General features: G+C 47.0%; 1 protein-coding gene across 1 annotated transcript in view; it reads right to left on the bottom strand.

Annotated features, from left to right (window-relative positions):
• Positions 1 to 19,594, bottom strand: part of LOC137531516 (apolipoprotein A-II-like) — a 94,245-nt gene extending 74,651 nt beyond the window's left edge. The window contains exon 1 of the mRNA XM_068251438.1: positions 19,513 to 19,594. The gene's annotated coding sequence lies outside the window, so the exon portion shown is untranslated. The remainder of the gene's footprint in view (positions 1 to 19,512) is intronic.
• Between the last annotated feature and the right edge of the window lie 259 nt (positions 19,595 to 19,853).

Below are 19,853 nucleotides of genomic sequence, written 5' to 3'. Positions count from 1 at the left end.
TACTAGGAACCCAAAAGCTCACAAACTTGGTCATTGAGTGACTGTGTGTCAAAGTTACAAAAACTGGGTGGATTCAAAAACAGATTTCCCTGGGAAAATGTAAACTGCAGCCCTTCTTCACTGTTAATGGCAGGGTTCTCAAACTTTTCACAGTTGGTCACTGGGTGACTGGGATTAATATTCAGAAATGTGGGTGAAGCCTAAAAAAGCCAATCACAATTCGCCTGTTGATTTTCAAGGGGAATATTGAAGGGGTTCTGTGGAGCCTATTCAAAACAAAAACCTGACAGTTACCTGGGGCTTCTATCGGCCCCCTGCAGCTGTCATGTCCTGCGCCGTCCCCCTACAATTCACAGTTTCCCACCACCGGCCCAGTCTAATTATTTGTCTAAATAGACGAATAGTGCTCGCTCCTTCTCGCATCATCGGGAGCTTACTGCGCAGGTGCAGTACGAAATTTTCTTGTACTGCGCCTGCGCAGTAACCTACCGATGATGCGTGCAGGAAGGAGAGCGTGCGTGGCCGCAGCTGTGCAGCCGCAGTTCTGATTCAGGAAGAATTAGACTGGGACCGGCAGTGGCTAACAGAGGATCGTAGGAGGACGGGGTGGGACATACAGCTACAGGGGGTCGATAGAAGCCCCAGGTAAGTGTCAGGTTTTTGTTTTTAATAGGCTCCACAGAACCTCTTTAAAATTGCTGCCATTCTTGCACTGTTAATGGCACAAGCCTCAAATCTGGTACAGTTGGTCATTGGGTTACTGGGCTCCAAATTCAGAAAAGGGAGCAGAGCCACAAACAGCCAGATTTGTTTCATTTCATGGGAAAATACATTGATGCCAAGGACCCCAAAGCTCACAAACTTGGTCATTGAGTGATTGTGTGTCCAGGTTACAAAAAGTGGGCAGAGCCAAAAACAAATTTCACTGGGAAAATATAAACTGCAGCCCTTCTTACACTGTTTATGGCAGGGTTCTCATACTTTGCCCAGATGGTCACTGGGTGACTGAGATTTATATTCAGGGAAGTGGGTGGAGCCTATAATAACCAATCAAAATTCACCTGTTGATTTTCAAGGGGAATATTTAAATTGCTGCCATTTTTACACTGTTAATAGCAGATGTCTCAAAACTGCTACAGTTGGTCATTAGGTGACTGGGGTTCAAATGCTGGAGAGGGGTGGAGTAACAAACAGCCAATCAGATTTGTTTAATTTCTGTGGGAATATACAAATTATTGATGCCAAGACCCCAAAGCTCACAAACTTGGTCATTGAGTATTTTTGTGTTAGAAAAAGTGGGCGGAGCCAAAACCAGCCAAATACATACTCGGGCAACGCCGGGTCATCAGCTAGTGTATAATAATAATAGTGTGTGACCATGCTGTTACATTATAGTGTAAGCTCCAGGGCAGTTTCTAGGCTAAATTGCACCCAGGGCAGGAGTGTAAAAATTGCGCCCTCCCTCCCCCTCACACACGTTCTTTGCAATGCGGTATTAAGTCCCCCAGTGTAAGTAGCCAAACATTGGTGGCCCCAGTATAGGTATCCAAGTATAGATAGCCAAGTATAGGTGCCCCCAGTATAGGCTAGCTAGGTATAGGTGCCCTCAGTATAGGTAGTCAGGTATAGGTGCGCTCAGTATAGGTAGCCAGAAATAGGTTCGCCCCAGTATAGGTTAGCTAGGTATAGGTGCCCTCAGTATAGGTAGCCAAGAATAAGTGGCTTTAGTATAGATAGCTGACTCAGTCCTGACTCAGACAGGAAGTGACTACAGTGTGACCTTCACTGATAAGAAATTCCAACTATAAAACACTTTCCTAGAAGAAAATGGCTTCTGAGAGCAAGAAAGAGATAAAAAGGGGGAAATTCTTATCAGTGAGGGTCACACTGTAGTCACTTCCTGTCTGAGTCAGGACTGAGTCAGCCACTTACATACCTGATATTTACCTCTTTCAGGCAGAGAATGAAAAAAAGGAACACAGCATAGTCATTTGTGTGCTAGGCACTGTACATACCCATGTCTATCTCATTTTGCCACATGTCAGTTGTGGTATCCTTTAACCACTTCAGCCTACAGCTTCGAAAATCTTATGCATCCGAGCAATGTTCACCTCCCATTCATTCGCGAATAACTTTATCGCTACTTATCAAAATTAATTGATCTATATCTCGTTTTTTCCGCCACTAATTAGGCTTTCTTTGGGTAGTACATTTTGCTAAGAGGCACTTTACTGTAAATGCATTTTAACAGGAAGATTAAGATAGAAATGGAAAAAAATCATTATTTCTCAGTTTTTGGCCATTATAGTTTAAAATTAATACATGCTACAGTAATTAAAACCTATGCATTTTATGTGCAAATTTGTCCCGCTTATTACACCGTTTAAATTACGTCCCTATCACAATTTATGGCGCCGATATTATATTTAGAAATAAAGGTGCATTTTTTCAATTTGCGTCCATCACTATTTACAAGCTTATAATTTTAAAAAAATTAATAAGATACTCTCTTGACATGTATATTTAAAAAGTTCAGACCCTTAGGTAACTATTTATGTAGTTTTTTTTTTTTAATTGTAATTTTTTTTATTTTTTTTTTAATACAAAAATGTATTTGGGTAATTTTAGTTTGTGAGGGAAACTGCTAATTTTAGATGTAATATAATGTATTTTTTTATTTAATAAAAGTATGTGGGTGCAGTTTACCATTTGGCCACAAGATGGCCACATTCAAAAAATTCCTGGATGCGAACAATGTCGCATCTAGGAACTAAAATGAAGAGAAGAAGCTTCCTGGGGGCAGAAATACCACGCTCTCTGATGAGAAAGCGTCGGTATTTCTGCCGGGGACTTAGATCGGTGAATGGGAATTATATTCCCATTCACTGATCGGGGGGGCAGCGGGAGGCAGCGGGAGCGCGCTCGGGCGCGCGCCCGATCGCGCGCACCACACGGCTGCAGCATCACTGCCTATCTGGACGGATATATGCGTCCAGATATGGCAAAGTGGTTAAGTATGTTTCTCTCATGGTTATGAAACCGTAAGACAATAATAATTATAATAATGAGATATGGTACCTGATTGGCTGCCCTGTGCCTGCTGACTGTGATGTAAGGGGTGAAAGTTAAGCCCAATGATGATGTATGGGGGGGGGGGTCGAATAGCGCCATGTGCTCGCCGCTCATAGTGACCGTGAATACACGCTTTTTGCCGAATGGTGCTCGTTGGCAAACTATTCGGGCCACCTCTACCAATGGAAAGGATGGAGAGATTCATCCATTTGTGTAGACCCTAGCTTGTAGTAAACTATAGAGTAGACTAACCCATGTACAGAAGGATTCTCCAAAACCAAACCAGGCAACAAGGACCGCCATGAGGTAAGGCCATTCAACAGTATCAAAGGCCATATCAAGAGGTGCTCTCTATACCCCTCGTTAGTGTGCGAGGCACGTCGAATGTTCATGGCCGTGTTTTTACCAGGCATAAAGTCGGTTTGGTGAGGATGAATAAGGGAAAGTATAACAGTGTTTAAATGAATGGCCAATGTTTTGCCCAGTATTTTATCCGTCAGGAGAGAGACTGGGGGGTAGGAGTAGCAGTGAAGTACCGATTGGACGAGCTTAAAGCACAACTGAAGTGAAAGGGATATAGAGGCTGCCATGTTTACTTCCTTTTAACCTCCTCAGCGGTATGGACGACTATACACGTCCATCACCGCCGGAGGTCGCCGCTCAGGCCCTGCTGGGCCAATTTTGATAAAATAAAAAGCAGCACACGCAGCCGGCACTTTGCCAGCCGCGTGTGCTGCCTGATCGCCGCCGCTCTGCGGCGATCCGCCGCGAGCAGCGGCGAAAGAGGGTCCCCCCAGCCGCCCGAGCCCTGCGCAGCCGGAACAAAAGTTCCGGCCAGCACTAAGGGCTGGATCGGAGGCGGCTGACGTCAGGACGTTGGCTGACGTCCATGACGTCACTCCGCTCGTCGCTATGGCGACGATGTAAGCAAAACAAGGAAGGCTGCTCATTGCGGCCTTCCTTGTTTATTCTGGTCGCCGGAGGCGATCAGAATGACGCTTCCGGAGCGCCCTCTAGTGGGCTTTCATGCAGCCAACTTTCAGTTGGCTGCATGAAACAGTTTTTTTTAATTAAAAAAAAACCCTCCCGCAGCAGCCCTGGCGATCTTAATAGACCGCCAGGGAGGTTAAGCAATACCAGTTGCCTGGCTGTTCTGCTGATCCTCTGCCTCTAATACGTTTAGCCATAGACTCTGAACAAGCAGGTGTTTCTGACATTATTGTCAGATCTGACAAGAATAGCTGCATGCTTGTTTCTTGCGTGATTCAGACATTATTGCAGCCAAATAGATCAGCAGGGCAGCCAGGCAACCGGTATTGTTTAAAAGGAAATAAATATGGCAGCCTCCATATACTTCATACTTCAGGTTCCCGTTAACTGAGGAACTAGAAGTGTGTAGCTGATCACATGCACGTTTCTTAAATGGATGCAAATGACTTTCAAATTATCATCCAACCAGATCAATCTATATGGACGTTAATCGTTGTCTTTTACCATCTCGCCTTCCAATAAGTGTATTTACCATTGTTGCAGAGAGGGTTTTTTTTATAACATTTTCCTTTAATAAAGTTAGATAATTAGAACATTTGTTTTGTGCAAAATCTGCTACATGTTGTGAATGTACGCCATTATGCGTACAACCACGGTACACTTCCGAATTCTACGATTAGCCTCATACTTCAGGGGTCTTGTGGTTGGCCTAAAATTTCCGTAATGTTCCAATTTCATACCTCTCAAGTTTTGCAAAAAGAAGGAGAGGCCATTTAAGACACACCCCTGCCACACCCCTAACCACACCCCCACTACACATCATGCATATCACAAAGAATTCACAAGCAAGAGATGTTTTATCATTCAGACCACATTGGTTCTCTCTATCATTAGTGGTTCGCCTCTATTTTAACATTTAAAAATGAGAAATCTATCAATTTAAATGATGGGAATAAAGTTTAGGCCTCTTTCACATTACACACGTTGCCATCTGCCTCTTTAAACACATTTTCAGTCGAAAAATACATATACTGTATATACACAGATCGGTACACCGGCCCTGAAAGTGGAATAAATGAGGAAGAAAGAGTGACAGTTAGGAGCTATTCTATACTGATTCTTTGGTGCAAAAAGTCTGAGTTTTGCCATCGGCCTTACATTTCCAAGTCTCAGTAATGCGGTATTCCATGGAATTCAGTCGATTACGGATCAGAAACTGGAGTTTGGAAACTCGTCTCTAGTATGGAGTTTATGAAGCTTACAGACTGCTGAAACTCCTGCATTCCTGCTTAATAATGTCACCTATTATTAGTCACCAGCTGCTTTTACCTGTAAACTCATTTTTAGGAGTCAGATAGATCATAGACAATTGGACTTACCTGTGAGATTTTGAGGACAATCCTTGACTTGTGAGGGAGAGCCCAGCTTAGTTCTTATATCTAAAGAGAGTGGAGTCTGGCCACGCCCTCCCCTTTTCCCTATTGGGTGGAATCTGACAGAAGTTTATTCCCTAACTGAAGTTACAGGACTTTGCTCCTGTCTGTGACCGGGTCTCTTTATCTTGCAAAGTTTTATGTTCAAGGACAGTTAGGTGTGAAATAAGGGTGGACTGGCCTGGCTAGGGCACAATAAAAGTTTAAGGCAGGAGGCAGCTTCCATTTCAGATACCACAGTTTGACGCATACATATTTTTTTACGCGTGCGTCATGCATCTTGACGTTTTTGGACTGTGGGCTGTTCCTTTTTGACCATTGACCAGCGTTTTGAGGTTTACTTGATGGAGATTGGTACTCCTGGGTTGAAGCTCGTATGGGATTGGTTGGCAACAGGGCGTCCTGGTCATTGAGATTGGCTCCCTAGTGGAGCAACCAGGGTTGCTCTCTAAATTCGCGAATTCGAATACTAACCCGTGATCACGGGTAGATTTTCAGGCTTGACGAATTGGAATCCGAATAGCGATCCTGCTCCCGAATTCGAAGTCGAATTATTCCAAATATCGCTCTTGAATTCGGCTGTGATCATGGGTTTTAACCCGTGATCACGAATTCGGCTTCAGTATCCAGGTGATGACGTCATTGGGCCATTCAGAAGGCCCCCAGCCGAGGCACTAGCAACCAATCAGAGGAGGGGAGCCTGGCCCTCCCCTCCTCTCTATAGGGCGGCGGCCATGTTGAGAAGCCCGTCCTTGCTGTGTGACTGAGCGGTACTGAGAGCATCTCCAATGCTGCTACGTGTCTGAGCAAGTGCTTTTCACCAGTTAAACCTAGCGATTTACATCCTGAACACATTCTAAACACATATATTATATTGCTGTATAGTTAGATAGTGATTTGATTGTTATAGTTCAGTCAGCTAGTGTAGTGTATACACTGTATACTGTGCTAGGCTAGTGTTAGGTCTGTGTGCAGGCTAGGCCTGCTAGCCTAGGTAGCCTCAGCCTACTACTAGTTTAGGTAGGTTAGGGATTATAGTTAGTACTATTTCACTTAATTTCTACTGTTAAGGTGCCCATACACTGGTCAGATATTGGCAGCAGATAGATAAGAAATGCATCTGATGATCTATCTGATGCGTTTTTAGAACATTTTTTACCAGGATAGAATTCCAATAGATTTCAGTTTGAAATCTATTGAAATTCGATCTGATGGCATTTTTTTGCTATCAGATTTCCATTAAGGCCAATGCAAACTGATAAGCAATCTCATCAGATCGACCTAAATTTTCCATCCAGCCAGTTCGATGGAAATCCATCCAAATCGATCAAAATCGGCCATCGATCGGTCGATTGGCCAACCGATTTGCAAACGATCAATCGATCGATCGATCGGGATCGATTGGTCGGTCAGAAAATCGTCTGAGTGTATGGGCCCCTTTAGTCTGTGAGTTTATTAGCTTCAGTACTGTGTTAGTTACTGTACAGGCCAGCATCTGTTGTGATCTGTGACTGCCTGTCACATCTCTGCCTGACCCTATTGATTGCGTCCGTGTGTGATAGACTTTGATTGTCCCTTTCAGCCACACATGTTAGTTATCGACTACTAGTCTACTACACTACTACTACTAGCGATTAAAGTTAGTTGTTATTTACCTACGTACTATTTTACTTAATTTCTACTGTTAGTCGTTGAGTTTATTAGCTTCAGTACTGTGTTAGTTACTTTACAGAGGGCAGCATCTGTTGTGACCTGTGACTGCCTGTCATCTCTGCCTGAACCTATTGATTGCATCCGTGTGCGACAGACTTTGATTGCCACTGTCGGTCACACGCGTTAGTTATCGACTACTGTAGACTACACTACTAGTACTGTCTGTCTACTAGCATTTAGAAAAAAACAAAAAACCTTTTTTTTTTGGCAGTCACTCACCCACCAACCCAGACTCTTTATTAAAGTTTACACCCTTTCCCGCCCTTTCTACATATATATTTTTTTGTTTTTCTTACTGTATTTGTATAATTGTACGATGACTGGCAGAGGCACCAGGAGGAGAGGCAGCGCCATTGCCGGCAGGTCTGTGACTGGTCCGCCGCCAGCCACTGACCGCAGAGTTGTGGAGGAGGGAGCAGAGGCGCAGCAGCAGCGTGTTGCTCCCATCTTTGCCTTTGTTATAATTTAAGTAGGCCTCAGTTACTTGGCCTGAGTTTTATGTAAAAGGCTTGTCCGCAGTGTATGCCTTTAAAATAAATAGAGGTTTTGTGATGCAGGCAGAGGCATCTCAGGGTCTGCGTGTAGCAGAGGATACACGCAGATACTGAGAACATGTTCCTAAAAGAAGGCCATTGGACTACTCTGACCTCAACCACAGGAACAGAAAACATTGGCCATATTTACTAAACATCCACGGTCCTGCATAAAGGCCAAATGCCTCATTGATTATTAATCAAGTAGGTGTGTATGATGACACCACAAGTGGGTCCACCAATAGACTAATCTAGGGGGTGGCGAAGATGATGTCATATTTAACTCTTTCCTAGTCGGTATTAAAGGCTGAGGGAGCTATGAGAGCTCACTTCTGCTTCTTCCTTCCGCACTAGCTCGCAAGGCCGACTGGGACCTCTAAGCATGTTCTTCCTTTCTGTAATCTGATATAATGTATGCTGTACATAGGTAGTTTAGTGTAACGTAGTTAGGAAGAAGGTACCTGATAGACTTCAGCAGGGAGTCTCATCACGAGCTTGTAACGCAACATGAAGATTGGCATAGCTAGGATATGATGACTGTATCTATCTGTTTTTCTGTGACTTGAATAAATAATGTAAACATTGAAGAAGCCTGAGAAAGTCTATCTCCTGTTTGCTGTGTGGAGAGTCAAGTGATCTCACAGTCTGTGAGACGATGGTGTCGAAGCAAGGTGATAAGAACAGTTCATAACAGCCTTGGGTCGTCGTCCCCGGCCCATTGCGGAGAGTCAGGCACAGGCTGTGGTGGAAATGATGGCTGAGCAGCAAGCCACCATTTCCAGCCAGACCTCCAGCGCCAGCAAGACCAGTGCCACCACCAGCACTCCGGTCATCCACCACTCACGACTAATAGTTGTCCTATGGACAGATTCCCCCACCTAAGCTGTAGATCTCTGCAGCTCGTCCTATACCGTGCCTGCTGCCTTCCTTGGATGTGTGGGGGTCAGAGGCGGGACAAGGTCCTCCAGCACCCGAGGCTGAGACACCAAAGTGCGCCCCTCCATCCCTCCACCCCAGCTGTCACACACTGATTGCTATTAGACTAAGAGGCGCCACAGGGCCCACAACCTCCCCAGCATCTTAATATCTAGTTATCTGGCTTGCTGTCACTGCTATGTATCCCCTTTTCTTATTTCTTTCTGTATCAAACACAATTAGGAATTACAGCTGAATGAATTGTGCTCCCCCTTCTACACTGCGCCCTGAGGCTGGAGCCTCTCCAGCCTATGCCTCGGCCCGGCCCTGGTGGGGGTAGCCGTTCCTGCTCCTTTGCCCACAGCATGCCTGCTGCCTTCCTTGTGGTGGTAGCCGTTTCTTAGGCTCCCACTCTGGACCGGAATCGAACTAAGATTCCCCGGCCTGTTACCCGCCGTGAACACCATGGTACTGAGAAAGTACCAAAGAAAGTTTATCGCACAGTTGAATGGATGCCAGACTTGCCCTCCCTAACATTTTCATTGAAGGAACTGTAGAGCCAGCAGAAAAAGTAATTTAAAAAAATAGATGTAAGCTTTAACTATGGTAGAGAAAGAACCATGGAAAGTTGATAAGGCAGTCAGACATTACCTGACATCACTGAGTGAGGAAGAGCAATCTCGCCATGGTGTGCACCAGTCCAGCACGGCCATCACTACACAAACAGCTGTTTGCGGTGCGTTACACAGTGAGTTTGGTGTGTCAGTGTGAAGCAGTACACGAATTACACTCCCTGATTGATGTATACAGATGCAAGATGTTTTAAAGAACTTTAGGCCTGCAATTTAGCATTCAATGTGATTTCTGCTCTTAAAACGCTGCTTTGCGTCAAATCCAGATTTTTTCCCACTCCGCCATGCCCCCCTCCAGGTGTTAGACCCCTTGAAACATCTTTTCCATCACTTTTTTTGCCAGCATAAATGTTTCTAGTTTTCAAAGTTCACCTCCCCATTGAAGTCTATTGCGGTTCGCGAAAGTTCGCAACTTCGCGAACGTTTGCGGAGGTTCGCCAACCCGGTTTGTGAACCTAAAATCGGAGGTTCGGGCCATCTTTACTGCTGTCCGGAACCTCCTGCTGTTGGTGTTTATTATTACAGCCGTGGTACCAACGCTAGGGACCATGGCCCGTTACATTTCCTGCTGCCACATGTCACTCCTCCTCCTCCTGTTGCTGTAATTAACCTCCTGCTGTCTGTGTTCCCCCTGCCAGGGTCCACAGAATTAAACGCTGCTGCCATGCGCCACTACCCCGATTGCTGAGCCATTTCTGATTCAATAAAAGAGCTTTGATACTACTTTCTACAGCGGTGCCGGTCCTATTTGATGTATGCGCCACTACCTATTATGCCACAACAATAGGTACATTTAAAAAAAATATACTGAGGCATCTGGGTTGAAAACTGTGCTGTCCCAGTTGTGTATTGAACACAATGTGGGCTTCACGACTGCTGTCCGGAACCTCGTACCTGGTACGCTAGGTACCACGGCCCATTACATTGCCTGCTGCTACACGTCACTCCTCCTCCTGCTGCCACATTTCAGCTCCTGCTGTCTGTGTTCCCGCCGCCAGGGTCTGCAGAATTATGCGCTGTTGCCATGCGCCACTAGATATTATTACGCTACAAATTTAGCTATGCTGTTGAAGAACAAATTTTACAACAGTTGAGTTCTGTAAGGGAAAAAACATTAAGTTGGGTGCAAGAGGAAGAATATGAACACACAAAAAAAATGGTGGTGGTGAAGAAGAATAAGAAGAAAAATAAATGTAGAAAAAAAGTTTTCCATCAATTTTTTTTAATTGCACCTATTTAATTGTGATTTTCCTTTAAAGAAAAAAAAAATTGGCTTTAAGGCCATCCGAATTTGTGATCACGAATTCGGGGTAATACCCGAATTCAATTATCGATCACGAATTGAATTCTACTTGTCGTGATCACGGCCGAACCCGAATTTGACCCGGATCCGAATTCGAATGTACTCAAATCGAATTTGGGTACATTCGAGCACCACTGGGAGCAACCACTATGTAAGGCTGCTGTGTGTGTTCATATACAGAGGGCATGTGGACTTAATAAAGAGAGGAGATCCTCTCGAAATGTTGTCATTACTATCTGCTGTATCCTGTTTTAAAGGGATACTGTAGGGGGGTCAGGGGAAAATGAGTTGAAGTTACCCGGGGCTTCTAATGGTCCCTCACAGACATCCTGTGTTGGCGCAGCCACTCCCCAATGCTCCGGCCCGGCGGCCCCGCTTCCGGTTCACTTCTGGAATTTCAGACTTTAAAGTCTGAAAACCGCTGTGCCTGCGTTGCCCTGTCCTCACTCCCGCTGATGGCACTAGGAGCATACTGCGCAGGCTCAGTATGGTCTGTGCCTGCACCGTGCCCTCCTGGTGACATCAGGGGAAGCGAGGACACGGCAACGCAGGCGCAGCGGTTTTCAGACTTTAAAGTCTGAAATTCCAGAAGTGAACTGGAGGCGGGGCCAGAGCATTGGGGAGTGGCTGCGCGGGCACAGGATGTCTTCGGGGGACCATTAGAAGCCCTGGGTAACTTCAACTCATTTTCCCCCGACCCCCCCTACAGTATCCCTTTAATACAAACTTGAAGATGGTGCTGGGTCCCTTCTCTTTGCATTGAGATTACAGGGGCAGCATGGAGAGCGAGCGAGGTGAAGAGGTCATCATTGGGGAAAAGAAGCTTGTTGTGTTGTGTGTAGAGTTGGGCCGAACGGTTCGCCGGCGAACGTGGTTCGCGCGAACTTAGGTGGTTCGCGTGCGGGTGTCGCACGCGAACGTTTTGCGGCAAAAGTTCGCAAAAAATCGGTTCGCCCCATAATGCACCTGAGGGTCAACTTTGACCCTCTACATCACAGTCAGCAGGCCCAGTGTAGCCAATTAGGCTACACTAGCCCCTGGAGCCCCACCCCCCCTTATATAAGGCAGGCAGCGGCGGCCGTTATGGCCACTCGTGTGCCTGCATTAGTGAGAGTAGGGCGAGCTGCTGCAGTCTCTCATAGGGAAAGATTAGTTAGGCTTAACTTCTTCCTGGCTGCATACCTGTTCTGTTCAGTGAGCCCTCAGCCCACTGCATACCTGTACTGTGATCCTGCCACTGCATACCTGTTCATTGATCCTGCCACTGCATACCTGTTCAGTGATCCTGCCAGTGCATACCTGTTCATTGATCCTGCCACTGCATACCTGTTCAGTGATCCTGCCAGTGCATACCTGTTCATTGATCCTGCCACTGCATACCTGTTCAGTGATCCTGCCAGTGCATACCTGTTCATTGATCCTGCCACTGCATACCTGTTCAGTGATCCTGCCAGTGCATACCTGTTCATTGATCCTGCCACTGCATACCTGTTCAGTGAACCCGCCACTGCATACCTGTTCTGTTCAGTGAACAGTTTGGTGAGTCAGTGTGAAGCAGTACCTTAATTACACTACCTGATTGATGTATACACATGCAAGATGTTTTAAAGCACTTTAGGCCTGTCATTTAGCATTCAATGTGATTTCTGCCCTTAAAACGCTGCTTTGCGTCAAATCCAGATTTTTCCCGGGGACTTTTGGCATCTATCCCACTCCGCCATGCCCCCCTCCAGGTGTTAGACCCCTTGAAACATCTTTTCCATCACTTTTGTGGCCAGCATAATTTTTTTTTTTTTTCAAAGTTCGCATCCCCATTGAAGTCTATTGCGGTTCGCGAACTTTAACGCGAACCGAACCTTCCGCGAAAGTTCGCGAACCCGGTTCGCGAACCTAAAATCGGAGGTTCGGCCCAACTCTAGTTGTGTGAGGAGTCTGACAGTGAGTGAGGAGGGGGAGGCAGGAGAGCAGCACAGTTTCATTAAACTTGCACAGCAGAAGGGAGGAGGCAGCACTGATGTCCTGACTGAGGAGGAATGGAGTGGCTGGCAGTGAGCAGTTTGTTTGTAACAGACTCGCAGCCCAGCTAGTGTGCTATCGTGTTGCTTTCTTCTGAGTTGCTGCAAATTTGTATGCAAGTAATGTTCAAATTGATTGGTCCATTTTCAAACTGCATATATTTGCATAAAAATTTGCATAATTTCAGAAGAATTTGCATCTCATTGATCATCCCTAATCCTCACAAGTTTGCCTCAGGCAGCAAAAAGTCTAGAGTTGGCCCTATATGTATATATTTAACCTATTTTGGTTTCTGGACGTAGAAACTACGTCCAGAAACCATGTGCGCTACCGCGCGCCCCCGCGGCCGATCGCGCGCGTGCACGCGCACTCCCGGCCGCGGATTCGGTAGTCAGGGAATCAATGTATCGGACTATGAAGTCCGATCACTGATTCCTCTCCCCCGCTGAAAAAGCGACAGCTTCTCTCGGAAGCTGCGCCTTTTCTGGCCATTCACTTCCTGATGCGCCACTCTAAGCGTGTGTTACGCTTAGAGTGACGTCATGTAAACAAACTCATGGCCGCCATCTTGTGGCCAAAAAGTAATACTACACCTGAAAATAAAAATGAATTAAAATCAACACACATTTACATTATAAATCTATTGTTTACCCCCCACCCTCCCAAAACTACCCAAATAAAATGTTTACTATAAATAAAAAAAACCATTACAATAAAAAAAAAAAAAAACATGTAAATATTTACCTAAGGGTCTAAACTTTTTAAATATCAATGTAAAGATGAAATATTTCTATATTTTTTTTATTTTAAACTTGTTAATAGTGATGGATGCAAAATGGAAAAAATGCACCTTTATTTCCAAATAAAATATTGTCGCCATACATTGTGATAGGGACATAATTTTAACGGTGTAATAACCGGGACATATGGGCATATACAATACGTGAGTTTTAATTATGGAGGCATGTATTATTTTAAAACTATAATGGCTGAAAACTGAGAAATAATGAATTTTTCCATTTTTTTATTATTCTTCCTGTTAAAATGCGTTTACAGTAAAGTGGCTCTTAGCAAAATGTACCCCCCAAAGAAAGCCTAATTGGTGGCGGAAAAAACAAGATATAGATCAGTTCATTGTGATAAGTAGTGATAAAGTTATAGGCTAATGAATGGGAGGTGAACATTTCTCTCGTGAAAACCACGGAACCTGAATGGGTTAACCACTTGAGGACCGTAGGCTTACACCCCCCTAGTGACCAGGCTATGTTTTACAATTTAGGCCACTGCAGTTTTAAGGCCTAGTTGCAGGGTCATACAACTCTGCACACAAGTGATTCTCCCTCCCCCCCTTTTCTGCCCACCAACAGAGCTTTCTGTTGGTGGGCTCTGATTGGTGGTGCAGTGTTTGTTTGTTTTTATTGTATTATGTATTTGTTTATTTTTTTGAATAAATGTAGATATTTGTTTAATTATTTTTTTACCCACCAGCCAACCAATGACAGCGATCCGCTGTCATAGGTTTCAGCCTATGACAGCGGAGCGCTTTAGTGCCTCTCAGTAAAGTGCTGCCGTAGGTCGCAGCGCTGTGCAGTGTAAATAGACTGTGGTTTCGCCGTCTAACAGTCTCCTAGCGGCGCTCGCTGCTGAGAGACTGATGTGCAGAACGGAGCTCTATCATTCAAGCGGAGATACGCCCGTGATCTCCTGCAAAACACACCCCCAGGACTTGATGCCAATAGGTGTTAGGCGGTCCTGGGGGAGCCGCCGCACCCACGTTCACTCCAATTGGCGTGACGCGGTCATTTAGAGCAGAGTTCCCCAACCCTGTCCTCAAGGCCCACCAACAGTACATGTTTTGCAGGAAACCACTAACATGCACAGGTGGGGTAATTAGTGTCTCAGCAGAGCTCATTAACTACCTCAGTGGATTTCCACAAAACATGCACTGTTGGTGGGCCCTGAGGACAGGGTTGGGGAACACTGATTTAGAGGTTAAAGCATAGCTCCCAACTGTCCCTTTTTGGGAGCCCAGTCCCTCTGTCCCTCTTTCACCCTCATTTGTCCCTCTTTCAGGACTTTGTCCCTCTTTCTATGTAAATATATATATTTCTATACTAAAAATGTGTTTGATTGACTTTAAACTTTATTCCCATCCTTTAAATTGATATATTTCTAATTTTAAAATGTTACTATGAAGGAAATGAACCAGGACAGAAAGGACCAGTGTGGTTTGAATTATAAAATAACATATGTTTCTTATGAAATCTTTATGGTATGCGTGACTAGAGGCGTGGTGAGGGTGTTGCCAGGGGTGTGGCTCAAGTGTCCCTTTTTCTCATCTCAAAAAGTTGGGAGGTATCGTTAAAGCAGACCCAAACCAAACATTGTTTTAATTCAAAATATTTAGTTGCACCGCTCTGACACACATACACATGACGCAAAGATAAATAAACACTCCTTCAAGCCTATTGGCATTTCAGTGCATGCTTTTCACCCTCCTCTTTGCATAACTAGGGTTATACAGGTGGCAGCCAGGGCCGGCCCGCTCATGAGGCGGGGTGAAACATTTGCCTCAGGCGGCAGATGTGGGGGAGCGGCACCCGGCCGTCCATGCATGCTGGGCCGGCCGGCCCGCCCGCCCGCCGAGCTGGAGGGGTAGCTGGCAGAAAGGGGGTATTGGGCCTAGCGGTGGGAGGGGGTCGGACCCCCCCTCCCTCGCCTGGGTCCCCCGATCTGCGCTCCTCCTCCAGGCGTTACTAGCCTGCATATAATGAAGAGGCAACGGGCGGGGGAATCACTCACCTCTTCCGCGTTCCCATCGTGGCTCCACTGACGTCACTTCCGGCAATGCCGCCCACTGTATTGTAAGTGGACGGCCTTGCAGGAAGTGACGTCAGTGGAACGCACGATGGAACGCGGAAGAGGTGAGTGATTCCCCCGCCCGTTGCCTCTTCATTATATGCAGGCTAGTAACGCTGGAGGAGGAGCGCAGATCGGGGGACCCAGGCGAGGGAGGGGGGGTCCGACCCCCTCCCCACCGCTAGGCCAATACCCCTTTCTGCCAGCTACCCCTCCAGCTTGGCGCCCCCCCCCCCCCCCCCCCCCCCCGCGGGGGGGGGGGGGGGGAGGGCGGCGGCGGCGATTTTTTTTCCATTTTGCCTCAGGCGGCAAAAAGTCTAGGGCCGGCCCAGCCATTAGCAATTCCTCCATTGCTGGACACCACCTACTCCACCAGTTTGCCGGATTCTGTCCCGGCAATTTGAAAGGAAGGGAGGGGTTCCTCCAATAAATGTAATATATTTTATATTTGTCACCATGCAGCTGAAAAAAAGGCTGCTGTTTATTATTATAATTTAGAAAATAGATTTTATTTCTGAAATTTTGTATTTTAATTTAGGTCCACTTTAATTTGTACAATTTTTCATGATCGTTGTCCTTTAACCAGGCACGATACTATTCTTTGGCTAACAACTTACTATCAAGATAGATTAAGTTTTCATGTTATAGTTTAACCTAGATTGCTTTGTTCATTGGCTATAACATTGCAGCATACACATATTATTAATCTATATATTACACAGAGCTGCTGATTCAAATCTCGATCTGTATATTTTTGCTGAGCTCACCACTAAATGTAGGTGCAAAAGGCACAGCTGTAACGATCGGTGTAACACAGAGAGGGTCTGATTATCGGTGATCTGCAGTATCACCGAGAATGCAGAATATACCCGATTATTGATGATCTGCAGTATCACCGATAATCAGATATATCTACTAACCTCTGGACACCTGAGAGAGAAGTGTTTGGGTGTAACAGTAACACTAGTGTACTGTACCTAAGGAGTAGGTACAGAGGCAGTAAGGAATACTGCACAGAAGTATGCTCCTTCCGTAAGCCTAGACTCTCCCAGGGGAGGAGCTAAGCAGAATGTGGGAAGGACAGAGCGAGAGTGACACCAATGAGAGGGTGTCACTAACAGATCTGGGAACTGCCTCTAACAGTAAGGCTAGTTCTCGAGGTCGGCCAAGCCAGGTCGTCAACACACAGACAGATAAAGTACAGAATCAGAAGGCAGATACGGAATCCAATAACAGGCAGGGTTAGGCAACGGAGAATCAGAATAACGAGGTACAGAATCAGGAGGCAGGTACAGAGTCCAGGAACGAGCAGAGATTGGCAACAGGATATCAGAAATAGCAAGGTACAGGATCAGAGTTCAGTGGAATAGTCAGGCAGGCAGAAGGTCATAACAAATAATACAATTCAATATTCCTAATGCTAAGGTGTGAGCAGTGGCGTAGCTACAAACCTCAGGGCCCCGGTGCGGAATTTGGACCTGGGCCCCCCCCCCCCCCTACATTAAATAGCCAGGTATATGTGCCTAGAGTATAGGTAGCCAGGAATCTGTGCCCCAGTATAGGCAGCCGGGAATAGGGGCTCCCAGTATAGGTAGCCAGGTATAGGTGTTCCCGTATAGGTAACCCAGGAATAGGTGCTCCCAGTATAGGTAGCCAGGTAGGGATCAGATTGTGAGCTCCTCTGAGGGACAGTTAGTGACAAGACAATATACTCTGTACAGTGCTGTGGAAGATGTTGGCGTAATATAAATACTGAATAATAATAGGTGCTCCCAGTACAGATAGCAAGGAATATGTGCCCCAGTATAGGTAGTCAGGAATAGGTGCCTCAGTATAGGTAGCCAGGGATAGGTGCCTCAGTATAGGTAGCCAAGAATATGTGCCTCAGTATAGGTAGCCAAGAATAGGTGCCTCCAGTATAGATAGCCAGGGATAGGTGCCACTGTATAGATAGCCAGGGATAGGTGCCACAGTATAGATAGCCAGGGATAGGTGCCACAGTATAGATAGCCAGAGATAGGTGCCTCAGTAAAGATAGCCAGGGAGAGAGAGAGAGGGACAAAGGGAGAGAGACAGGGGCCGAGGGAGAGAGACAGCCACAGGGAGAGAGACAGGGACACGGAGAGAGACAGCCAGGGAGAGATACAGGAAGAGACAGGGACACAGGGAGAGAGACAGCCACAGGGAGGGACACAGGGAGAGAGACAGCCACAGGGAGAGAGACAGCGACACAGGGTGAGAGATAGGGACAAATGGAGAGACACGGAGAAAGACAGTCACAGGGAGAGACACAGGGAGACAGCCACAGGGAGAGACATAGGGACACGGAGAGAGACAGGGATACAGGGAGAGAGACAGGGACACAGGGAGAGAGACAGCCACAGGGAGAGAGACAGGGGCACAAGGAGAGAGACACAGGGAGAGAGACAGCCAGGGAGAGAGACAGCCACAGGGAGAGAGACAGCGACACAGGGAGAGAGATCGGGACAAATGGAGAGACACAGGGAGAAAGACAGCCACAGGGAGAGACACAGGGACACAGGGAGAGAGAGACAGCCACAGGGAGAGACACAGGGAAAGAGACAGGGACACGTAGAGAGACAGCCAGGGAGAGAGACAGGGACACAGGGAGACAGCCACAGGGAGGGACACAGGGAGAGAGACAGCCACAGGGAGAGAAACAGGGGCACAAGGAGAGAGACACAGGGAGAGAGAAAGACAGGGACACAGGGAGAGAGACAGCCACAGGGAGAGAGACAGCCACAGGCAGAGAGACAGCGACACAGGGAGAGAGAGAGCTACAGAGAGAGACACAGGGAGAGAGACAGCCACAGGGAGAGAGACAGCGACACAGGGAGAGAGATAGGGACAAATGGAGAGACACAGGGAGAAAGACAGCCACAGGGAGAGACACAGGGACACAGGGAGAGAGACAGCCACAGGGAGAGACACAGGGAGAGAGACAAGGACACAGGGAGAGAGACAGGGACACAGGGAGAGAGACAGGGACACAGGGAGAGAGACAGCCACAGGGAGAGAGACAGGGACACAGGGAGAGAGAGAGCTACAGGTAGAGTGACAGCCACAGGGAGAGAGACAGCGACACAGGGAGAGAGATGGGGACAAATGGAGAGACACAGGGAGAAAGACAGCCACAGGGAGAGACACAGGGACACAGGGAGAGAGACAGCCACAGGGAGAGACACAGGGAGAGAGACAGGGACACAGGGAGAGAGACAGGGACACAGGGAGAGACACAGGGAAAGACACAGGGAGAGAGACAAGGACACAAGGAGAGATACAGCCACAGGGAAAGACATAGGGACACAGGGAGAGAGACAGCCAGGGATAAAGACAGGGACACGGGGGGGGGGGGGGGGCAGCCAGGGAGAGAGACAGCCATAAGGAGAGAGAGAGACAGCCATAGGGAGAGAGACAGGGAGACAGACAGGGAGAGAGACAGCCATAGGGAGAGAGCCAGGGAAAGAGACAGGGAGACAGCCATAGGGTGAGAGACAGACAGCCATGGGGAGAGAGACCGGGAGACAGCCAGGGAGAGAGACAGCCATAGGGAGAGAGACAGGGAGAGAGACAGGGAGACAGCCATAGGGAGAGAGACAGGGAGACAGCCATAGGGAGAGAGACAGGGAGACAGCCATAGGGAGAGAGACAGGGAAACAGCCAGGGAGAGAGACAGCCATAGGGAGTGAGACAGCCAGGGAGAGAGACAGCCATAGGGAGAGAGCCAGGGAGAGAGACAGGGTGACAGCCATAGGGAGAGAGACAGGGAGACATCCAGGGATAGAGACAGCCATATGGAGTGAGACAGGGAGACATCCAGGGATAGAGACAGCCATATGGAGTGAGACAGGGAGACAGCCAGGGAGAGAGACAGGGAGACAGCCATAGGGAGAAAGACAGGGAGACATCCAGGGATAGAGACAGCCATATGGAGTGAGACAGGGAGACAGCCAGGGAGAGAGACAGGGAGACAGCCATAGGGAGAGAGACAATGGGGGAGGGGTGTATGTGCAGCCCAAACTTACTCAGCTCCAGGCACCAGAATTAGTGATGGGAATTCCGGCTCTTCTCGGAGAATCGGCTCTTCTGAATCGGCTCCCATTAAAGAGCCGGCACTTACGGCTCTCAATCGGCTCTTAGGGGGTCACACTTGTTGGCTTTCGTGCGCGTTTTCTGCACAGAAAAACTGTTTTCAACTGAGAACTCATGTTAATCAATGAGATAGGTCACACTTGAATGTAGATTTCACGTGCAGAAAAAAAACTGAAATCTTGCGCAATTTGTCAGTTTTCTCTATAAATTACATTAGCTGTTGTAAGGTAGAGGTCACACTTGTCTTTCAGTTTTCTGAAAAGTGTAGAAACTG

This window comes from Hyperolius riggenbachi, chromosome 9 (genome assembly GCF_040937935.1).
Source record: "Hyperolius riggenbachi isolate aHypRig1 chromosome 9, aHypRig1.pri, whole genome shotgun sequence".
Lineage (NCBI taxonomy): Eukaryota > Metazoa > Chordata > Amphibia > Anura > Hyperoliidae > Hyperolius > Hyperolius riggenbachi.
Note: the sequence above shows the minus strand (reverse complement) of the source record. Positions and strands in the feature narration are given on the sequence as shown.